General features: G+C 42.4%; 1 protein-coding gene across 7 annotated transcripts in view; it reads right to left on the reverse strand.

The window, feature by feature from the left end:
• Positions 1 to 21,457, reverse strand: part of Tnrc6b (trinucleotide repeat containing adaptor 6B) — a 233,866-nt gene that overhangs the window by 86,536 nt on the left and 125,873 nt on the right. The window contains exon 1 of one of the 7 annotated variants that reach the window (XM_059248165.1): positions 21,147 to 21,244. The exons of the other annotated variants lie outside the window; for them this stretch is intronic. The gene's annotated coding sequence lies outside the window, so the exon portion shown is untranslated. Of the gene's footprint in view, positions 1 to 21,146; positions 21,245 to 21,457 lie in introns of those variants that run through there. 7 annotated transcript variants of the gene reach the window in all.

Consider the following 21,457-nt stretch of genomic DNA (forward strand, 5'->3'; position numbering starts at 1 on the left):
TGTTACCTACTCACTGAGCCATCTCTCCAGCCCCCTAAATAGTAAATATCAGAGGACAGAGGGCAGAGGGCAGCTTGCAGAGCTCCTGTTCTCTCCTTCCACCATGCAGGCCCTGTAGACGGAACTCAGGTTGTCAGGCTTGGCAGGAGAACTTTTGTTACAGAGTCATCTTGCCAGCCCAAGTTCAAGTTTTAAAAAGAAATTAAAAGAAGGCACCACTAGAGACACTGGGTTAAAAGGTACATAAGATTCTTACCACTGCATGCAAGCATACAATTCTCTCAAACTAAAAATGTAGACAAAGATAATTATTTTATTTAAGTTAAATTAACAAAAAAGCTGAGAGGAAGTCAAAGGAGTGGTCAGGATAGAAACTCAATGTTCATAAGACCCCTGAGGTTTTAACCACAGAAGACTTAAGGTTCCTGAGGAGACAGGTCTATATCCTATTCAATGCCCACACCTCTTGAACTCTCTTGGCTCATGTAGACGCCTTTATTCTCATGAGTCAAAGTATCAAATAACTAAGAAGGTTCCCATTCATCTACCCACAGCTCAGCACTGTGTCCAGTGAGTGATTCACAGGGTAAATCAGAGTGCTTCATGAAAACGCAGACTGTTCACTCAATCAGCCACAGAGAATTAAGTCCTCTTCTGCAACAAGCTGCCAACAGAACACATTAAGAGGTTCCAGTGACTCCGTAAGTCACCTCCAGGAGGGGCTATGAGGAAGTGTGAGAATGGAACACCACACACAGAGGCAGACAGAGGTAGAAGGCATCTCTTAAGAGCAAGACTCTGCTGCTGTCTCTTCTCTTCCCAGGGCAAAAAGTGCCTCTATTCCTAGGTATGAATCACTGGCCTCCTGAATATACCTTAAAATGGAAAGAGCTGGCTGGGCCAGGACACCTTCACATCAGGATACCATGAAGATCCTTCAATTAAAGCAGCCCATAAAAAGCCATCCTGCTCACCAGGCAACATCTAATTCTCAAACACGGTACACCTGGGCTAAGGACAGACACAGGCAGAATGCCCAGTGGGAGTCTGAGCGGACAGAGAAAGGGGGAGGGGAGGGTCGGGACGGAGGTAAAGAGAGTGTAAATAAGGCAGCCACTTCTTTTCCTTCCTTTAGCCGGCTAAACCAGCTTCAAGAAAGAATTCTGAACAAGTAAGTCTGCATATGCCTGCCTTCTTAGTGCTCTGCTGAGCTGAAACACCAGCTGGACCCTCACAGTGGACACTTGAGGTTTGTCTTAGGAGGGAGACTAGGTGTACACTAGATAAAGAAGTGAATAGGGTCTCTGTCAGAAAGGAAAACTTTTGACATGTTGCACCACAGAAAACAACAAAAGAACTAGCATCTTCCATGTGTTAGCCTGGCCTGAGTTCTGGTAGAATGGGGAGTGGGAGGGTCCACGCCCTTGGAGGTTGCTCATCAGGAAACCTAGGGCCTTTCACTGGAGGCCCATAAGAAAGGCTGAATATCCAGGGCTTTGCTTCCTCCCCAGCATGCCTGCTTCACCTCTATCTTTTCTATTCATTCCATTTGCAGTTCTAGGCTCTTAGACTAACAAGTCTTGTCATGAAGAGCCAACAATTGCTCTCCAAATACACCAATTTCCTTTTTCCTAAAACAAAGGCTTTAAAAGGGAAGGGAAAGCGAAGAAAGAAGGTGTGTTCGGCCTACCAATTCTGGTCAACTTAGCGTTCCCACAATACTGCTCTCCACTTCTGTGCGTGCATTTTTTTCTATTTATAAAAATTAAAAAATTTAAAAAACAGAAGGGAAACAAGAAATTTGGCACAAAGCACTAAAACTAAGCCATAAAGAGACAGCCAAAAAGGCTAAGCAATTTCTAAGATGAAGAGTGTAGAGAGTTCACACACTCCTGTTGACAGACTCCAGCTGAGCAGTCCTCCTCCCAGCCTCCAGCAGCCTTCCCACTTTCAAGCTGACATGACAAAGGCTTCTCACTGAGGGTAGGAGGTGGAGAGAGCATAAGAACACAATGTCCCTCACCCCCAAGTAGAAACTGCATCTGATATACTCAATGGTGTGCCTTCAACCCTGGCTCCAGGTCACACTGTTATTTTGGACCATGGTTCAGACTGGCAAACTGTGTGTAGCCACTAACAATGGTGATCCTTCAGTGAGCATCCCTACTAGAAACCTCATGACCTCACAATCAGAAAGCTCAGGGGTTAGGTGGCCAGTTAGGACAGAAATTCTTAAAGCCCTTTCCATTTGTGGTATCTTTTTGCCTGAGACATATACCAGGCAACCCTGGGTATATAAACATATAAAATAGGCATACAAACCAAACATTTACCAGTCATAAATCACAGTAAAATGTATTTAAAAGCAATTCTTTTTCAAACATTTACTATATATTGGGGATAGGGACACAAATACCATGGCGGGTGTGTGGTGGTCAGAGGACAGCTTGGAGGACTCTGTTATCTTCCTCTACTATTTGAGTTCCAGGGATCAAACTCAAGTTGTCAGGCTTGGTGGCATGCACCTTTATCCAAAGAACAATCTCTCTGTCTCTTTGTAGTATTTTTTAAAAGACAGAAAGCAAAATTGCATACTTACGAGATGTATGTGCATATTTATTTTTACAAAATGGCAGAACATAGAGCATCTTCAATGTTTTTCAGCCCTGACTGACATCTTGACTTTACAACCAGTAATGCTGAGAATGATCCTTTGCATACATACATACATACATACTCAAAATGGCAGTTGTATACTTAGGGTCATTTTAGAAATTGTAGGAGGCTGTCTTAGTCACAAGACAAAATTCACTTAGCAACTCAATTTGTGTATATGATGTATGTGCACACGTGTGGGTATGCATGTTCACATATACACACTCAAGAGGTCAGATGAGCACATCAGGTGTCCTGCTCTGTCATTCTCCACCTTCTTCCACTGAGGCATGATCTGTCACTGAACCTGGAGCTAAGCTGTCAGGCCAGCAAGCTATAGCAATTCTGACTGTCCTCAGCATTCTTAAGTACGCATAGCCATGTCCTCCATTTTACATGGATGCCAGGGATTCAAACAAGTCCTCATACTTACACAGAAAGTACTCTTATCACTGAGCCATCTTCCCAGACTCTCATTTAACCAGTTCTTATAAAACCCAGGTTAGAGACTAAAACTAATTTTGGGGAGGGGAGGGATTGAAACAGGGCTTACTCTGTATCCCAGGCTGGCCCAGAACTCATGGCAATCCTCTTGCCTTAGCCTTCTGAGTGATGGGATTACAGCTGTATTATACCTCCCAGCTTTAAAACAGCAATTTTTAAAATAAAATATTCTGAGACTCTGTTAGCTCTGACTGGACCAAGAGAGCCTTCATCTAGTAACTGATGGAAGCAGATGCAGAGATCCACAGTCAAGCACCACGCTAGGCTCCTGGAGTCCAGTCAAAGAGAGAGAAGACAGATTCTATGAGCAAGGGTTGTTATCAAGATCATGATGGGGAAATCTAGAGAGACAACTGAACCAAGCTCATAGGAACTCACACCTTTAGACTGACAGCTGTGGAACCTGCATGGGACTGGACTAGGCCCTCTGCATTAAGGAAGACAGTTGTGTAGCTGGGTCTGTTTGAGGGTTCCCTGGCAGTGTGATCAGGATCTATCCCTGGTGCATGAGCTGGCTTTATAGATCTCATTACCTATGGTCGGACACCTTGCTCACCCTTGATGCAGGGGGGAGAGGCTTGGTCTTATCTGAACTGTATGTACCAGGCTTAGCTGTACCCGCATGGGAGAACTTACCCTTTGGGAGGAGGGGATGTGAGGGGTGGACTGGAGGGGAGGGTGCGGGGAGAGCAGGAGGAGGGATGAGAGGGGGAATCTGTGGTTGGTATGTAAAATGAATAAAAAAAAAATTTAAAAATCAAATATTCTAAAACACTGCAATTCAAAGATATACTAATTTGTCATTTACTGAGAGATGATGGTAAGGAAAATATTAAAAGTCTTTGTTTTCTGTAATTAAACCATTATGCTTCTGTAAGAGCAGGAAACTGTCTATATAATAAAAATACTGTAATTTATAACATAAACAGTCTTAAATCGGAGCTGAGGTGTTTTAGGCAGCATCTGAAGGTGTAATGGCATGTCCAGTGCAAAGTGCACATGTTGTGTGTTCAGAACCAAGGCTGCAGTCTACAGCCAAGTTGTATAAATGCAACATTGGTGAACACTGTTAGAAACACTTGAAATATGTTATATGTTTGATTTTGAGCTAATTTTTGGTCACTGCATCTTCAGAAACCTTACTTGTTGCCAAATTTTTCACAACACCCACATTCAGTTACATGAACTCTATATGGGGTCATGACCCACAGTTTAGAAGACCCCTTGCCTGCTACAGCAGTCCTCAAGGACATCAGTTGTGAACATGATCTTAATCTGTTGCTCAGAAGGTTCCTCAAGTTTACAAAGTGCTTAAAACAAAGGTAGTAACTGTCTAGTCACCACCACCCACCCTGACACTCTCAGGCCTCCTATAGCTTACAGGCCACAACTTGTACATAGATAGAGTAGAACATGACAGAAACTGGGCTTCCATTCCAGAAAAAGAAAACAGGCAAACCTGATGGTTTCAGCAGGCATCAGCACTCTGGGGAAACACACTAGGGTTAGCTAGCAAGGCAGAATGTAGGCAGGACAGCAATAAGCAGTAAGGAGGGCTTCGGTGGAGGCCCATAGGAGAGCAGAAGACAAAGGCAGTCCTCTGGGGAAAGATAGCATAGCAAGAAGGAAGAATCAGCCCAAGGGCACAGAGAACAGGTCTGGGTGGCTGTTGGTGACATCAGCTTTCCCAGCCAAAGTCTGCAGAGTAGACAGTTGCTGTTTAGAGAAATTAGTGGTGTGGGAGGTCACAGTCATGCCTACACAGTACCAAGGGTAAAAGTAAGCTCCTGTCATCATTTTGAGGACTGTTACTTTCCTGGAGCAACAGTGGAAGAAGTCTCTGGCCTCCTGTTGGATCACTCCATCCTCATTCCCAGCCCTCTTTACTGGAGTTCTTCTCACCCAAACCTGCCTTTCTTCAAAACGTGTACCCGAGGACCAGAGTGCTCACTCCTCTTCTAAAGACAATATTCAATGCCTACCTACTAAGCGCCAGGTGTTGTCCAAGGTCTGGGGATAGAGAGGTGAACCAGACACAGCCTGTCTTGAAGAGGCTCAGCCTGGTCTCCTCAGAAGGACAGGTAACCAAACACATCTCTACATCTGGTGACATAACAGCATAGGTGCACCGATTTTTCATAAGATAATTGCCTTTGACAGCAACTTCACTCCAGCATGATGTCACCTGCCCAAACCAGCCGAAGACTCAAAAGGCAGGCTGGGCTTCTTCCGAGAAAGCCTTCCAAGATGAGATTTATGCCTGTGGCTCCTCCAAACATGTAGGGGTAAACAGTAATGTTGTCTTCCCTATCAAACCAAGCCTTCCCTCCCAATCCCAGCTCCTGAAAGCCCGTCATTCATGTGGCTTCTAACTTAAACCCCCATCTCTCTACCATGTCTCCCTGAACAGACCTTCAACTACGATTATCAAAACCCAACTATACTTCCCTACTCTCTTCTAGTCACAATCTCAAGTTTGGGCCAAGAAGGGTACTTAATAAATATCTTTGCTTCTTAAAGCAAAGGGAAAAAGGGCACTGTCCATCCAGGTGTACTCAGGATGTAAGTCTCTCACCTACAGTGCTGTGCCAGCAATGCTTCCTCTCTACATCACTACTACTTAGAATCAATAAGGTGCTATATTACAGGAGCTAAAAATTATCTCTAGGCTTGCGGTGGATCTCAATGGTGAAATACCTGCCTAACATGCACATGGTCCCAAGTTTGATTCACAGAGCAGATGGTGGTGATGGCAGTGGTGGTTCTAGGGTGTTAAGTCACTGTCTAGGAATATTACAAGCAGCCTCAAAACAGCTATATTCTATAAACTAAAGTATATAGAAATAGCTCTAGTAAAATATGCAACAGGCAACAACTTGGGTAAAACTTGCAGACACAATGCTAAATGAAATAAGCTCAACACAGAAGAACACACGGCATGACCCCAGTGTCATAGGCAAATCTATGCCAACCACCAAAGTGAGGAACTGGAGTGGGAGCGCAAGGTGAGCTAAGTTCTAGAGATCTGTTAACTGCACTGCATACTAGACTCTGCTGAGAGTAGACTCCTGTTAAGTGTTAATACTACAGTAACTACAGCAGAATTTACTGAGACGAGTTTGGTTTCTTCCTGTTAGTTGTCTTGCAAACTTATTCCTATAACATTTTCCTGGCTCATTCCCTGGCAACCCTCTTAGACTACACAGTGCTAGGACAGCTTTTTTAGTAATCTGGAAGGGGGGCAAGTTCTAGAACTCAGATCTAGAAAGAAATTAATTTACATAGTCACACATGATGGTTTTGTGGTCTTTATAATCACCAAAAAACACAAGGCAGGTGTTGCCATCTCTGGCTCTGCTTGGACACCCCCACAGGACCCAGACAAGCCATTCACTGGCTCTGGGCCTTCCAAGTTTTCTCCAAAGTAACTAAGATATATGCTATCTCCACTTAGAGGAAAGGGAACAGAGCTCTTGGCCACAACGTGAGAACTTGAGAGGACTTTGAGGAAGGGAAGGGAAGCTGCAGCTGCTCCAGGCACCGTACTGCAACAGGAGTAAGTTCTAGAGGAACAAGTAGCTATACACTGTGTTCGTGCTGCAGTGAAATGTCGCATTTGGGACTAATGGCAACTCCCAAGAAGCAAGCTGGGTGACTTTGTGTCCGTTATTTAAAGAAGGTGGTAATACAGCTTCAGCGGGTGTATAGAGTTTTACAGTTCTTTTCACTTAATTATTACAGAAGGGAGCAAGCTGACATATCATGACTTCCTTAATAAGTGGTCTCTTTCTCATGGTTTCATTCCCAGCCAACTATGAGATGAGACACGTCTAGTAGATCTAGCAGATGGGGCAGACAATCATGGCTCTGTGGGCCTCATTAAGAATGCTCTTTTACTGTCAGCACAGGAGCCTACTGATGGTTAAGTGGGTGAATCTCACGTTTACATTTCAAAAGGTCACTGGCAGCAGGGAACAGAGTACCTATGAGAGATGTGCAGATGTAGGGCATGTTCAAACTGGTGGGCCCCCATGGAGTAGTTATCAGTCAAGGTCCACCCAGGAGACAGAAACCACACTCATTATTTTAGCAGAGAAATTTTAACATGGGGTAACATAAAGAATTTATAACTAGTATAAAGTTATTAACTAGTCACTGAGGGGTGGAGAGAGAGAAGTCAGAACTTCCCAGGGTGCACAGAGTTGGGGGTTGGGAGTGGGAGAGGGCACACACACATGAGGAAAGGCCATGCACCTTTGAGCAGGGGACTTTGGTGCTTAGTGCCATCACCACAGAGGGTGCCACAGTACTGATCCTGTAAGCAGGGAAAACTAGAAACTGGATTCAGCTGATGTTACAGGAAGAAACTGCTGCTGGTGGAGCAAAGAAATGTTGCCCAACTGCCCCTCATGGGCTCAGGAAACAGCAAGGGCCTTTTTCCTTCTCTAGTCATGCCCCTTCTCAGCACTGCACAGCCAAGAGCCGGTGACAAACTGGGCAGGAGCCCAGTTGCAGCATCGCCTGAAGGAGTAGAAAGAGTGGGTCTGGAGCTGAGAAGTCAACTCTTGGTAACTGGCAAACCAGAAAGCATTGCCTAACATACTTTTTGCCATCTACTCTTCCAATGGAACCAACAACTCACTAACCAAATGTATCACAGCAATATCATTACCAAGTCTGGGAAACCAAAGATTCTGAGACCTCAGTATTTTACACATCATTGAGAGAAAAAAAAATTGACACCAATCACACTGACTTGATGCTGTGTCTCCATGAACTCATATCACTATTTCAAAAATGCTAAAAGGTTAAAGGGCTAAACAGCCACACATTCTGCAACAAAATAGCAAACAAAACATAATTTCTGGAGCTGGGGATGTAGCTGTCAGTAGAGAGAATGCTTAGCATACACACAGCCTGGGTTGGATACCCAGTACCTCGTAAACTTCCAGCTGAAGGACAGAAGACCAGGGGTTCAAGGTCATCCTCAGCTACCTAGTGGGTTCAAAGGCCAGCTCATGGTATATAAGACCCTTCTTAAAACTAACAAATATCCAAATAAATAAAACCCAACACACTGTGTATGTAAAATTCTATTAAAGAAAACAGGTGGGAGAAAAATATTTGAAACGAGTGTATCACTCAAAGGTATTAACATGTGCTAATTAATTAGCATGTGTGAGGTTCAAACCCCAGCAGAAAAGAAAAAACCAAAAGGAGGAAAATATTTAAAAATAGGAGCTCCAGGCCGGGCGGTGGTGGCACACGCCTTTAATCCCAGCACTCGGGAGGCAGAGGCAGGCGGATCTCTGTGAGTTCGAGGCCAGCCTGGGCTACCAAGTGAGTTCCAGGAAAGGCGCAAAGCTACACAGAGAAACCTTGTCTTGAAACACACACACACACACACACACACACACACACACACACACACACAAAAATAGGAGCTCCAAATAAAATTCTTTTGTTTAACTCTTTATTTTGAGAAAACTGGTATACATGTGCAATTTAAGAAACACCAGGAGCCAAGCGCCTGAATGACTTTGCCTAGTCTCTCCCAAAGGTTACATCTTAGAGTACAGCATCACAGCCAGAATACCAGAGTTGATCAAAATCCAGCAGTGTTCAGATTTCATATGTACACACACTCCTTGGTGTGCTGTCCTTTTGTACTGCATTCTGCACAAGCTCTTTTGTTCACACTCACATACGCAGTCTCCCCAAACAGTTTCATCACATGATGCTGTTCACACCATAGTCACCTCTTTCCAAGACTTGCCCACTGCTTTCCCCCCAGGTAAAGAGTTTATCTTACTCTGCCATTATTTGTCACACGGATCCCAGTATCCTTCTCAATATAAAGAGTGATTAATGACTAAGGTATCTTACTCAGCTTTGGGGATAACTATTACTATGTAGCAATGCAATGCAATGGGAAGATTTCTCCAAATGAAGAAATCTCTCTGAGCCCCATATTTCCTAACGACTGCAGCAGCTCTTATTATCACTGTGACTTATTAGCCTGTCTGTCTGTCCTGTTCCAGAGAAGCCATCGCAGATTTTCCACAGAGTAGCCAGTGACCTTTATAAAATGAAGTAATGTGCTTACTTAAGATCCCTTATGGCCTTTCCTAGCTTTCCCAACCAGTCTCCTACATCTGGCCTGCAACAGCAGGGCCTTTATGGCCTGGCACTTTCACGCCTTCTCTCGGGTCCCCTCAGGCCCACCCTAGGAAGTTAAGCACTACCTATTTTCCTGGGTGTTTGCGAATTACTACCAGACTCAGGATACTGCCTCCTCCGATAAAGCCTCCCTGATGGCCTCTCACCACAGGTTTTGTTCCCTCACCGTATGTACACATTCCCATTGTGACAAAATTTAAGACAAAAACTTTGTCAGTGGATACTTCAAAGCCATCAAGAGTTGTTTCTTTCAGGCTGAATTTGAACCTTATCTTAGGTAGGAAACACAGAGAATCTACTAAAAAATGTTAATTACACAATCTAACTTACACTTTAGAAAGTGAAGAAAAGCTATGTGTCAAAAGAGGAAACTCAAAAGGGAAGAGACGGCAATGGAAAGAATTTAGACTTTGGAGTCAGCATCTACTCCATTCATCCTAACATAACCTGGGCACAGGCTCCCCCTCCAAGAGCCTCAGTTCCCTGCCATGTAAAATGACCACACATTTCTGCTGGTGATCAAAGACTGAGCAGGCAAACTCTCCTGCTGTCCCTTTCTAGGATGAAGGGCTGGTAAGGAAAAGCAGGCTTGGAGCAAACCACACGGAACACAACCTACAAATATGGTACAGGAAGGAGTTCAGGCACCTTCTGCTAAGTAACCTTTCAACAGGCTGTTGGTTTGGCCTGAATTCTGTACTCAGCCCACTTGACCAATGCAACATCAAGTCAGTTTTGCCACAGTTCAAAACCCTAATTAAGTCCATTTTTGTACCTGAGAAGCCAAAGAGTAGGAGGTTAGTAGCCAAATCTCCAAATAGACTAGTACTGGCTGCCATGATAAGAGATCTCTACTTTTTTTTTTTTTTTTTTTTTTTTTGGAGACAAGCCTCACTGTTGCTCAGGCTGGCCTGGGACTCTGTATAGATCAGGCTGTCCTCTTAACACCTAGCAATCCTCATGCCTCAGCCTCCTGCCCTTCTAATTTAACCTTTCTAGAGAAAGGAACTCTGGAACAACCAATATGCCTTTTGCTCTACTTCTGCCTTCAGATTATGAACCAACCTCTTCACAGCTCATCAGATATTCTATTTGGTGGAACGAGTGAGGTATTGCTGACTCTAGAATCACACATAAAAGCTAACCAATATCTTTAAATTGATGCGATTACTCTTTCTCCTCTCTTCTGATTAGGGTCTTGCTATGTAGTGCCCAGGCTAGTCTCAAAATCATTCTCCTTCTGCTTCAGCTTTCCAAGTGCTGGAATTATAGGTGCTCAGCCATCACCATCATCTCCATCATCAAAGCTTAATCTTGTCTTTTGATAGTTCTGGTGACTGACAAGGAGACAGAAAGAACAATGTTAATGACTCCCCAAGCTCCTTAAGGACCACAAGGGGGTGGTGGTGCTCTGACTTAGCCCATCTCATGGAATCCTGAGAGGAGAAAAGCCTCTCACTTTCTCTTTTTGGCTTTGAAATGCAGAATTAGTTTGACCTTGAAGAAGGCACAGAGCAACCATGTAGAGATGGGACTTGAAGGAATGTAATATTGACACTACCTTTGAAAGGGTATTCTTTAGGGTTAGCCATGCAGGGAGTCTATCTTCACTGTTTCTTTTTCTTGCCTGCTTAGGTAAGAGAAGCCTTGGATATATGGCTCAGAGAACCTGAGATATTATTGATCAAAGGAATTTCAGAGTGAAAAGTATAACTTGAGGATGGGCAGTTTAAGCATGTAGTTATGAGAGTGCTCGCCACTAAAAATACATAACTGAACACAAATAATTAAGGCTTGGTGTTAGGACAAGCTTGGTCATAAAATGTGCTAGTTTACATCATGCCATCCAGCAGCCATAAAGAAGTGTCCATGTAACAGATATGCTGTGAAAGCATGTCACCACCCAGTCCCTTTGCATCTGATCCCTAGGTTCCAATCTGAGAGGGACCCTTTAAATTTCTAAGAACTATGCTCCATCTTTCTGGCCATGTCTGCTCCCCACCTCTTCTTTAAAATGTGTAAACACGGTAGGCCTCCAACGCTACAAGTACTTACAAAGAGACAAAAATCTTACTGTAGATCACTTAGAATTACAAGTATTATTATTATGTATTCTAAATCAATTCTTTCTCTTATATAGACTGATGCTGCTTTCCTGTTTGTCCTGCCTTTTTTTTTTTTTTTTTTGTTCTGAGAACTCTGACTGTCTGCTGAGGGCAAACAGCTTATCAGGCCTTCTTCTGTATGCTGGCTAATCAAAAGATTGGGGACTCAAGAACATGGCTAGGTGGAAATGGACAATTGTACTGGTGGTTAGTTTAAACTGTCTAGAATTACATGGGTCCGTGGGCATGCTTGTGAGGGATTTTCTTATCTAAGTTAACTGAGGTGGGAAGAATCATCCTACTGTGGTACCATTTCATGGGCTGGTCCCTAGATTTTGGTGAAGAAGAGAGAGCAAGCCAGGGCCCAAGCATGTATGTATTCATTCTCACTCTGTTCTTGACTGTAGATATGACTTAGCTGCTTCCCATTTCTGCTGTACTGGTTTCCCTCCCCACAATGATGAACTGTAACCTGGAGTTGTGAACTAAAATAGACCCTTTCTCCCTTAAATTGCTTTGGTCAGGGTATTTTATCATACCCAACAGGTAATGAAAATTAGTACCTCATTTGTGGCTAGTGTAACACGGCTGGCCAAAATGTACATTTTAAACTTTTTTCTTTTCTTTTCTAAGATTTATTTGTTTTATTTTATGTGTATCAGTGTTTTGCTTTCATGTGTATCTGGGTGCCTGGTGCCCACAGAAGTCAGAAAAAGGTAATGGATGCCCTGGTACCCGAACTACAGACAGTTGTGAGTAGCCATGTGAATACTGGGAGTCGGACCTGGGTCCTGTGCAAAAGCAACAAGTGCTCTTAAACACTGAACCATCTTTCTGGTCCCTGATAGTACCTTTTTTTTTTAAAAAAAAAAATCACACCAGCTCTTTTTTTCCTGGGGTGTGGAAGACAGTGTCTCATGCATTCCAGGATGGCCTCTAACTTTCTACATGGAGGACCCTGAACTTCTTCTGATCCTCTTGCTTCCATTTCTTAACACACACACACACACACACACACACACACACACACACACACACACACACACACCGCCCCCCAAAGGTTTCTCTGTGTAACAGCCCTGGCTGTCCTGGAATTAACTCTTTGGATCAGGCTGGCCAAAGATCCACATGCCTCTGCCTCCTGAGTGCTGGGATTAAAGGCGTGTACCAACACCAGCTGGCTTGCCTTCATTTCTTAATTGCTAGGATTACAGGTTTCATGTCCAGTTCATACAGTGAAAGGGACTGAACCCAGGGCTTCATGCCTGTTACACAAGCACTCTATCAACTGAGCTACATCTCAGTCCTACCATAAACTCCTACCAGTTCTCAAAATGCTTTTTCTCTTAGTTGTCTTTGGAAGTGTTTCTGGGTCATTGAAAGGCTGGCATGAATTGGCTCGAACCACCCTCACTCTTGGTCATTTTATTGTAACTAGGATTCACAATGAATTTTCCAGGCTATTTTCTGTGATAAAGGTTTGGGGTTTTTCAGCTACGAACTAGATGAATACCATGGTCAGAGAGGCTGGGATGAAACAAAAGCTGGTTTTATTTATTTCAATCTTTCTATTAACTATTCGACTCTAATAGAAATGGGCAAGTATAAGGTATCATTAAGGGAATTTCATGGGAGAGTCAATGTTTTAAAGCAAGGCTGCCCTGAAAATGGCCTATAATCAACTTTGACTAGAATAAATTGGAATTTTAGTCAACTACTCACATTTTGGAAGTCTTAAATTAAAAGGCTGACATGTTGTAAGAGAATCTAATGTTTGGACCATTTTCCATCTGGTTCAAATACTTAAGATGCCAAGGAAACATAAAATGAACAGGAGATAGGCATATTGTTGCTCTGATGAAAATGTGAATAAGCTTTGAATTCAGCTAAAATCCCTGCACCTGGCTTTTGGGACACTGTCAGGTCTACAGTGGCAGAAGCTACCTACTTCAGTGCCAAAGTATGGGACAAACTGTGATCACGAGACCTTTCTCCTTCCTGTTTTAAGTTTCTAGTGTCATCTATAGAGAATTTAAAACATATTTTAAATTAAGTATTCAGCACTTAGATTACTTTTGGATTGACATTGGCATTTCTGTTATTCTTCTATTCTTGAAAACAATTTCCAAATATTTTTGTTATTAAGTATTTAATATATACAAAAGAAATTTGTGCAATTTCCACTCATCTTAATGAACAGAACGATTCCAGGATATAGAAGCCCTTGTATAATCTTTTCATATCCTACCTAAGTTGCATTCTCTTTGATTTACCATATATTTTGTATCCTAATATTTTCATTTTATAAATGGAATTATATCACTTTATTCTTCTACAATTTGCTCTTCTCAATCAGCTCTAGCTCATCCATGTAAACGTCACAAGATACCATAGTAAAGATGAGCATGGAGGTGTATATCTGAGATCAGATCAGAAGTATCAAATGTTCAAGGTCATTCTTGGTACATAACTAGTTCAAGGCCTACATGCACTACATTACAACATGAGACCCCACATGTCTCATTCCCTTGATGGGCATCTAGGTTTTCAGTTTTTACCACTCCTAGCCATGCTGTCATGAACAACTTAGTACATGCCCTTTGTATACATGTGCAGGGGAGTTTATCTCCTGGGGGGCAGGTACATGCCCACAACTGAAAATGCTGGACCCAAGGTACCCATGCTGTCCAACTTCGCTTACTATCCGACACATCCTACATCATTTCCCAAAGTAGTTATGATTTATACTCTCGCAGAGTTTTCACTGCTTCACAGGCTCAAACAAAACTTGTTATTTTAACACTTTTCAATTTTTGCCAGATTAGTGGGTATAAGGGCATTCACTGTGGTTTAACTTTTCAATTCTTTGATTACTAATTAAGTTGACTTCCTCTAACCCCCAGTTTATTTGGCCATTTGGAGTTGTTCTACTGTGAAATTACTATTTGTTTAACTTTGTCTGTGCTTCCTATTAGCTCTTTTTAACCATTAATTTGGAGTTCTTTACTGTACATAGATACACAGATACAAATCCTCTGTTGACCATATGTGCCGAAAATATTTTCTAATTTCTCTATCACTTTTATGGGTGTCATTTAGCGACTATAAGTCTTAATTATAATGAACATAAATGGATCACTTTTTTCACTGTTTGCTTGTTACTGTATTTAAAAAATCCCTGTTCCAAATTATAAATATTCCTCCCATATTCATTTCCTAGGACTAACAAAAATTTTCATATTTACCTCCATCTAGTTGGTATTTATTTTGTATATGGTGCCCGACTTGATCCATACAGAGAGGAAGACATTCCTGTCAATGGCGGCAGAAATGGAAGTGATGCAGTTATACACCAAGGACACCAGAAGCACCAGGCAAAGACTAGATGCCAGGAAGAGAAGAGGACCCATTCCTTTTCCTGGACTTCATAGAGAGCAGAATTTTAGACTGCTAGCCTGAAAAACTGTGCGAGTGTAAACTCTGGATGCTTTAAGCCACCCAGTTTGTGATATGCTGTATGACAGCCCTGAGGGACTCATGCAACCCACTCGCAGAATTTCCACCATTTATGGGAAAGTCTGTTGTTCCTTTGCTCCCTAATCTTTGTTGTCAACTGTCACCTTTCCCTGGGGAACAGCAGGGGTAGTTCTGTCATGGAGCAAGAGTCCACACACACACAAGGGTCCAGAGTCTACACTGATCCATCACTGACTTCTTCACTAGAGTTTTTAACACACAGTGAACTCGGCCCTCCTACCTCATTCCTTCCCTTTCTCTCTTCCATATAAATTTTAAATCACCTTATCAAGTTTCAAAAAAGTTACTGGAATTACCACTGAAATGGGTTTGAGTTTATGCACCATCTCAAGGAAAAGTGACCTCTTTAAATCATTGATTCTTCTTTATTCATGAGCTGATAGAGTTCTATTACTGCTTAGGTCTAAATTTAGTACTTTCTAATCTCTACACATTCTCCATTGATGTTCTATTACGTTTAATCCCAAATGTATTTCTCAGATCCCTCGGAATAGTATTCTGTTGGTTTTTATTCATTACTGCATCTGCGCAGCTATGCACACACCATGGCATGTGTGTATGCCTGTAGGTGGGGTGTCAGGACAACTCACACTACAAGTTCTAGGCATCCAACTCAGGGGTTCGTCAGGCTTGTATGGCAAGTGCTCTTACCTGCTAAGCGATCTCACTGACACATAAAAACTGCATACTTAAATGGGGAATTGTTTAAATAAAAAAGATGAATTTGCCAACCTTTAGAAATAGTTCATGGTCAGTACGTTCCTGAGTGTGCAACTTATACGGCTTATATGGCAGTTTTTTGTGTTTGTTTGTTTGGTTTTGTTTTTTTGAGATGAAGGCTCACTATTTATCAGGCTGGCCTCAAGCTTCTGATCCTTCCATCTCTACCACTTAAGTTCTGGGACTGTAAGTTGTGCCAGCATGCTGAGCCTTTAAAAGTCAAACTTAAAAAAAGGATTTTTATTTATGTGTGTGTGCATTTGTATACAAATACAAAAGGGCATCAGATCCCCTGGAGCTTGCCTTCCAGGCAGTTGTGATCCACCCAATGGGTGCTGGCATCTCAACTCTGAATGAACAGTAAGTACTTCTAATCACAGACTCTTGACATGGGTGCTAGGAATTGACCTCCAGAGGGACTGCTGAGATATCTCTCCAGTTCCAATAATTACATTAAAAAAAAAAAAGAAAAGAGATAATAAAGTAAATGGAGACTGTCTCAAGACTATTATTTCTGAACTGGGAGTATAGTTCCACCCATGGTAGAGTATATACCTATAGGTACCACAAAACAAAACAAAAAACATTTATTTGTTTCTAACAATGATTGTTTTCAAGTCATCTACAATTAATTTTTAAAAATTATTCAATGCTTGTGGAGCAGTGGTGGTATATGCCTTTAATCCATGCACTCAAGGGGCAGAGGCAGGCAGATCTCTAGTTCAAGGCCAGCCTAGTCTACAGAGTGAGTTCCAGGACAGCCAGGGCTACACAGAGAAACCCTGTCTCGACAAACAACAAAACAAAATCCCAATGCTTAACTGTTAATTTTTGGACTAATGATTCTCCACCAGAGCTCACTAAGTCCCAAGCTCCTAGGCTAATGATGTCGCTTCTTTTATAAGGAACTATCATTTGACTGTGCTTGTGATCATTCAGCGATTATATTACTGTACCTTGATTCTTTGTAATGCAAGTCAGAATCAGCACTCAGGACTACCAGCCTTTCAATCAGTATCAAGTGTTTGCTTTATACTCTTCCATATTTGGTACAAACTGATACAAAACTGTGGACCAGTCACAGACACATTTGTTTGCTTGCTACAACATTATAAACCCTACACTACTATTAAGGACATGGGACACATGAGTGAACAAGACAGTTAAATTCTAACAATGTGTCCTACAACAAAATGCCAAGCAATGGAGAAAATAGGGACCCAGTGGTCAGAACAGCCAGTCTATTTGAGGAGGACACCTGAAATTAATGTCACTGTTAAAACATACAAAGAGGGCTGGGGAGCTGCTTGGTTGGTAAAGTGCTTGCCATGTAAGCATGAAGACCCACATGTAAAAGCCGGGCACATGTCTGTAATCCCAATGCTGGAGAAGCAAGAGAAGGGCAGCTTCCTGGAGCTTGCTGGCCAGCCAGCCCAGTCAAACAAATGAGCTCCAGCTTCAGTGAGACACTGACACAAGAAAAAAAAAGGCAAGAGCAACTATGTACAACATCCAATACCAACCTCAGGCCTCTAGACATGCACACATGTGCACACACATGACAACCCATGCTCACCTACATGAGCATGTGTATGCACACACTTAAGATTGTATGTCAAGCTCTTAACTACACATTTTCAAGAGCCTTTCCAAATGGTGACGAAAATGGAACTGGAGATCATGTGAAATAAAATAAGCAAGGCAAAATTTTCTCTCATAGACTTAAATACGAATACATTTACAGATATACACACATACATGTGACATGAAAGTAAAATGGGGATTGAGTGGAGAAGTGCTGGTCTAAAAGGAAAGAAAAAGCAAAAGAAGGAAAGGGGAAACATAAAATACTGGACGTTTGTGGCACATGCCTTTAATCCCAGCGCTTAGGAAGCAGAGCCAAGTGGATCTCTGTGAGTTTGAGGCTAGCCTGGTCTACAGAGTGAGATCCAGGACAGGAATCAAAACTACACAGAGAAACCCTGTCTCGGGAAAAAAAAAAAAACACCCCAAAACCCAAATAAATAAATAAATAAATAAACAAACAAACAAACACTGGACATTCTGTCTCACATGTGGAATCTAGGTTTGACTATATATAGACAAACAAACAGACATAAATATTGTATATATACATATATATACTTCATATATACACATGAAAGCAGAAAGGGGACTTTTGGGAGGTGGAGAGGACAGAGAAGGGAAGTAAGAGTAAAGTGTATGACGTATATTTGAAAATGTCATAATGAAATCCAATAATTTGGGACTGGAGAGATGGCTCAGTGGTTAAGAGCACTGGCTGCTCTTCTAGAGGTCCTGAGTTCAATTCCCAGCAATCACATGGTGGCTTACAACCATCTGTAATGGGGTCCGATGCCCACTTCTGGCATGAAAGCATACATGCAGACAGAGCACTCATAAATTAAATACATAAATAAGTAACACTTTAAAAAAAAGAAACCCCATTAATCTGTATGCTAACTAAAAATTTTTAAACTGTGCTGAAAGTGAAAAGAATGCAATAAATCCAATACTGCTGTTTAGTAAGATAAAAATGCATTGTATTTTCAAAATAATAATTGTTGAGAATCTTTTCTGTTAATTGCACTAGTAAATAAGAACAAAGGTTAGGAACCAATTATGTTTTTCCTGTGCTTTTCCAGTGAACCACTTGCATCACTATAGGAATCAAACTGGCAAAACGGAAAAAGCAGCAGCAGCCACCAATGCCTGGGAACAATAGCAGGTGGCATCAGTGTGGCTTAGCTTGACAGCTGCAGGCAACTCTGCAGTCACCAAAGCCAAACATTCTCACAGAAAAGTATCAAGGAGGCCCTGCAGCCCTAGCCACCAGCCCTCCCCACCCGCTACCCCTGCCATTACACATCGAGAGGAGTGTTTCTCAACAGGTGGGTCGCAACCCCTTTAGAGGTCAAATGACCCTTTCACAGGGGTAACCTAAGACCACTGGAAAACAGATATTTACATTATGATTCATAACAGCAAAATTACAGTTATGAAGTAGCAACAACAATAATTTTTGGTTGGGAGTCACCACAACACGAGGAAATGTATTAAAGGGTTGTAGTATTAGGAAGGTTGAGAACCACTGCTCTACAGAGATGAGCATTTATAAACACTATTGCAAACATTAAAACCCAAGTTCTACAAACCGCTCTGTGTCGTGGAATACTAATTTAAGATGTGGAATATTTGTTTAATGATGCAAAAATGTGTTGTACTTTGTGAAGCTGTGTTACTGTGCCTGCCTAAAACACCTGACTGGTCTAATAAAGAGCTGAATGGCCAATAGCTAGGCAGGAGAGGGATAGGTGGGGCTGCCAGGCAGAGAGAATTAATAAGAGGAGAAATCTAGGCTCAAGAGAAGAGTGAGGAGCAAGAAAAGGAGGCTAGGAGGATGCCAGGGGCCAGACACCCAGACACACAGCCAGACACCTAGTAAGAAAGAAAGAAAAATATATAGAATAAAGAAAGGTAAAAAGCCCAGAAGCAAAACATAAAGAGAAACAGGATAATTTAAGTTAGAAAAGCTGGCTAGAAACAAACCAAGGTAAGGCCCGGCATTCATAGGTAAGAATAGGTTTCCGTGTATTTATGTGGGAGCTGGGTGGCAGGGCCCCAAAGAGTGAAAAGAACCAACTGCAGCACAGAAAATCCACTCTAGCAGTCACTTCTCAGCACCTCTGCATCCAGCAAGGTGTAGGAATCAAAACACCAGGCTGAGCCAGGAAAAGGCACTGCTTGGGCTCTGCTAATCTCTGGACAGCAATGTGGCTGTGGAATGACTGGCTTGGCTACTGGCCACAACATTCTCATGTGTGCATGTGTGTGTGTGGGGGTATGCCTAGTGATCCATGAATAAATAGTAGATGGCAACATTTCATAAGATTGACTGAATTTGCAAGTAAACCTTGCATATAAAATTTCCTGTCCCTTTATCTACTTCTCATGATTAAAAAACAAAGCCACCACAGTCAATGGCTTATGAAATATGAGAGAAAATATTCAAGAATCCTGAGACTTTAAAAAAGATGTGGCAACAAAAGACAGTTAATGTACCAGGGAAATAGCTCTACTGGGTAAGTGCTTTCCATGTAAGCATAAAGACCAGCACTGACTGTATGCCTGTAATCCAAGTGCTGTGGATCTCTGGGGTGTTCTGCAAACCAGTCTAGCTGGAATCAGTGAGCTCTGGCTTCAGTGAGAGACCTTGTCTCAAAAAACATCAGGTAAAGAGTGAGGAGGACCCCTGGGAGTCAATCTCTGGTCTCCACATGCACAGGCAAGTGCTCTCAAAACCCAACCCAAACCAAACCAAAACAAAAAACAAAAAAACAACAATAAAAAAACCAGTTAGGTTAAACCTGAGAGGCTGAGTCAGGAGGATAGTGAACTCAAGGTCCTGGGCCTGGGCTACATAACACAGCAAGACCTTGTCTCAGGCTGGAGAGACAGCAGCCACACAATGATGCAAGCCTAGTAACTGAGTTGATACCCAGAACCCACATAAAGGTGCAAGACCAACTCCATCCTCTACATGGGTGCGCACATACAGATCACACACAAAATTAATTTTCCAAAGACCTTGTCTCAAACAAAGTATTCTGCTTAAAGCATTACATGATAAAATGTCTCTTCTGCTAGGTGTGGCTGTGCTCCCCTGTTTTATACTAGCACTTGGGAGGCTGAGGTAGGAGGACCTTGAGTTTAAGGCCAGCCAGAAATATATAGCAAGGTCCCATCTCCAAAAGTAAATGAAGTTTAGTTTCTCTTTTCTCTGTTATTTCTCCTTTATTTATAGAGCGGCAAATAGAGGTGAGAGGCAGAAGGCTAAAGACGACGAGGTTAGAGACAAGAACTCCAGATGGAAAGCTGGAAAGAAGCAAGCCTGATGAAGGAAGAGAAAAACGAGACGCACAAAGAGCAGTACAAGAAAAGCTTGGGGCTGAAGGTGATGTAGCCCCTATCCTCCCACCCTGTGACCAATGGCCCTTCTGGATTCCAGATCACTGAACCCACACAAAGACAGACGAGGCTGGAATTTTCAGCAATTTCTAACGGTACTTCTCAGCTGCTCCTGTCACATGGGAAAAAAAATCAAAACAAAACATCAGCAGAAGACCTAATACCATAAGCTGATCTGCTGACTGAAACTAAGGCTGAAAAACGAAGATACTGAGTCTCAAAATTTCTTAAATACGGAATTTATGTAACTGAAGACCAGGGGTGTGGTACAGCAATTTGCCTAGTATGTTTCAGCCAGGTCCGTTTTTAACTCCCAGAACTAAGAAAAACAAAAGTGAAAAGCCAAGGAAAAACCAAAGGACTGATAGAGCTGTAAGGGGTGCCATAAGTGGCATTTGTCAAAGTAATCGAAGACTGTCTTCCCGTTCTATTTCTGTCTGCGATCCCATGACATACCTGGAAGGGCAAATGGTAAGACATGGGTGAAGCAGAGAGGAAGATGGGTCACATAGCCAGAGGACCCTGGTGGGAAGCCATGAAGGGGGCAAGTCAGCCATAGGGTGGGTGAGAGACCTGGCATGCTATGTGACATGGGAGCTCTTTGTGATGTACTAGAGAGCCTGGGCACCAGGCTCAAGAGAAGAGCATCAATAACTCAGGACTGAACATATGTTTTGTTTTGAGCTACTTGTCAATCCAGGCTGGATTAGAGAAAAAATTGTTTTTACACTCATTTATTTATTGTGTGAGAAATGTGTGCATGGAGA

This window comes from Peromyscus eremicus, chromosome 20 (genome assembly GCF_949786415.1).
Source record: "Peromyscus eremicus chromosome 20, PerEre_H2_v1, whole genome shotgun sequence".
NCBI classification, from domain to species: Eukaryota; Metazoa; Chordata; class Mammalia; order Rodentia; family Cricetidae; genus Peromyscus; species Peromyscus eremicus.